Source organism: Bison bison, unplaced genomic scaffold (assembly GCF_000754665.1).
Source record: "Bison bison bison isolate TAMUID 2011002044 unplaced genomic scaffold, Bison_UMD1.0 scf7180017864369, whole genome shotgun sequence".
In the NCBI taxonomy this organism is placed as follows: Eukaryota; Metazoa; Chordata; class Mammalia; order Artiodactyla; family Bovidae; genus Bison; species Bison bison.
The window spans coordinates 4796067-4798807 of record NW_011494941.1 but is presented as its reverse complement, the minus strand read 5'-3'; positions in this window follow the sequence as shown (position 1 = coordinate 4798807).

Below are 2741 nucleotides of genomic sequence, written 5' to 3'. Positions count from 1 at the left end.
TCTGTGTGCTGCTGAAGCCAACAGACAGGTCCGAGTGGTATGTTGTTCCTCAAAATAATGGCAATGGAAATGGCTGTGAAAAACATTCAGACCCTTGTCATAAAAATGCAAACAGTCTTCCTGCTATAGGGAAAAGCTAAATAAACTCTATTGCAGCTGTATTAAGTAGAAACAGATTTAAAAATCGGGTGTTTTTTTTCTTGAGACACTTATTTATAGCAGGTTGGGCAAAGGCTGCCACTATCTTTCGCGACTCCGGAAGACTGTTTTCCAGATGGTCCTTGCTGTTTTTCTCTTTATTAAGCTTAGCTGAACCCAGCCTTGCTTGGAAAGGTTCATAGAAAGTGGTGTTATTTTTTTCAGATTACAATGGCCATTGATTGGCTAACAAATCAATGGAAGGGAATGGATTGAGCCTGTGCCGATGGATTTCCTTTCGCATTTCAAAATAAGAAAAATGTCAAGGAAAGCTCAGAATAGGAGTGCTATTTTGACTGTGTACATCAAAGCTTTGAAAACCATTCAGGGCTGCATTTTCTATTAATTTACATTTGCATCTTTTTCTAAAATAACGCCCTCCTCTTTGCAAAAAACTGCAACGTTACCGTTTCCTTTCCAACATCTAAACAATGTCCAGATACATTTCAGATTGAGCAATTAGCTCTGGCTGCAATTTCCTTTTAGGAAAAAAAATCACTAACCCACTAGACTAAATATGAAATTATTGAATGTGAAGATATCAATATTTGTTCTAGGATCCTTTGTGGCTTATCACTTGCATTTTAAGAAGGCTAGAAGAGGCTGGTTCTACCTGGCCTTGCCATGTTAGACACACCCACACCAGAAAACTCAAACTTTGTGTTTTTCCCTTAGGAGCTGGGCAGCTGAATTTGGGGTCATCAAGGCTGATTCTTACAGCTGAAACTGCACAGGGAACCATTTTGGAAAGGCGCATAAACCAGTGATCCCTGCAGACCAGGCTTGAGTACCACCACCCCACATGGGGTAAAATTTCTACCCATTCACAGTTAAATGAAAGAAGAGTAAAACTGTATACTGAGTTTCCATTTTTATAGAACTGCCCTTTATTCTAAAATGGCCTTTCCCACTTTTTTTTAGTGTTAAAGTCTCTTTTGTGAATGATGATATTTGTAGTTTAGCATCTTTTTTTCACAAAGTCAGAAGTTGAACTCATGTTGGATCCTACTTTTTTTTTTAATGTTACTCATTCAGAACATTACAAAGTCTTGGATTTACTGAGGAGGCCTCAGTAGATCAGGAAAGGGAGCCTTTGTTGCCATTTCTAAGCCAGAAAAACTCACTTGAGCTAGAGTCCTGCTCCCAGTTCCTTACCTGATTCTTTTGACCCATCAGCCACAGAACTGTGGCTTTGTCCAAAGCCCATGTGAAGAATGGAATTGCTTCTCTAGAGGAAGTTTTTTGTTTGTTTGTTTTATGTTTCGTTTGTTTTTTTGGTTGCACTGTGAGGTTAGTGGGATCTTAGTTCCACCATCTGAGATTGAACCCAAGCCCCCTGCAGTGTAAGTGCAGAGTCCTAACCACTGGACCACCAGTTCACACAGGCTCGACCCCCCATCCTCCTTTCCTCAGCATGGCTCACCAGGCAGTATCCTCAGTCTCCTTACTGCTGCTCCTCCAGCTGCTCCTCCTCTTGCTAAAGCACCCCTCTGATTTCATCACTGTAGCTCAAGAACATTCAATGACTCCCTATTTCCTAATTAGAATAAAACTCTATATGAAGCCCTTTTTTCATTTTCCCAGGCCACTCTCTCCCTCAGGACTGCTCTTCAGTGGAGAGGATGACTCCAGATTGTACGCTTGCTCTCACTGTGTGTATTTTTATTGAAGTATGGTTGATTTATAATGTTGTGTTAGTTTCAGGTGTACGGCAACACACATATATATGTAGGGCTTCCCTGGTGGCTCAGCTGGTAAAGAATCCACCTGTAATGTCAGAGACCTGGGCTCGATCTCTAGGTTGGGAAGGTCTTATGGAGAAGGGAACGGCTACCTACTCCAGTATTCTGGCCTGGAATTCCATGGACTGTATAGTCTATGAGGTCGCAAAGAGTTGGACACGACTGAGCGACTTTGACTTTCATATATAGGGGTGTGTGTGTGTGTGTGTGTGTGTATGTATGTATGTATTGTGTGCTCAGTCGCTCAGTCACTCAGTCGTGTCTGATTCTTTGACTCTTTTGCAACCCCATGGACTGTAGCCTGCCAGGCTCCTCTGTCCATGGGATTTCTCAGGCAAGAATACTGGAGTGGGTTGCCATTCCCTTCTCTAGGGGATCTTTCTGGCCCAGGGATCAAACCCAGGTCTCCTGAATTGCAGGCAGATTCTTTACCATCTGAGCCACCAGAGAAGAAATAATAATATATATATATTATTTTTTAGATTCTTTGCCTTTATAGATTATTATAAGATACAAGATAGATTATTACAAGATATTGAATGTAGTTCCCTATGCTATAGAGTAGGGCCTCATTATTTATCTATTTTATATACAGTAGTGTCTGCTAATCTCAAACTCCTAATTTATCCCTCCTTCCCTTGTCCCTCAGATCAGATCATATCAGATCAGTCACTTAGTCGTGTCCGACTCTTTGCGACCCCATGAATCGAAGCACGCCAGGCCTCCCTGTCTATCACCAACTCCTGGAGTTCACTGAGACTCATGTCCATCGAGTTGGTGATGCCATCCAGCCATCTCATC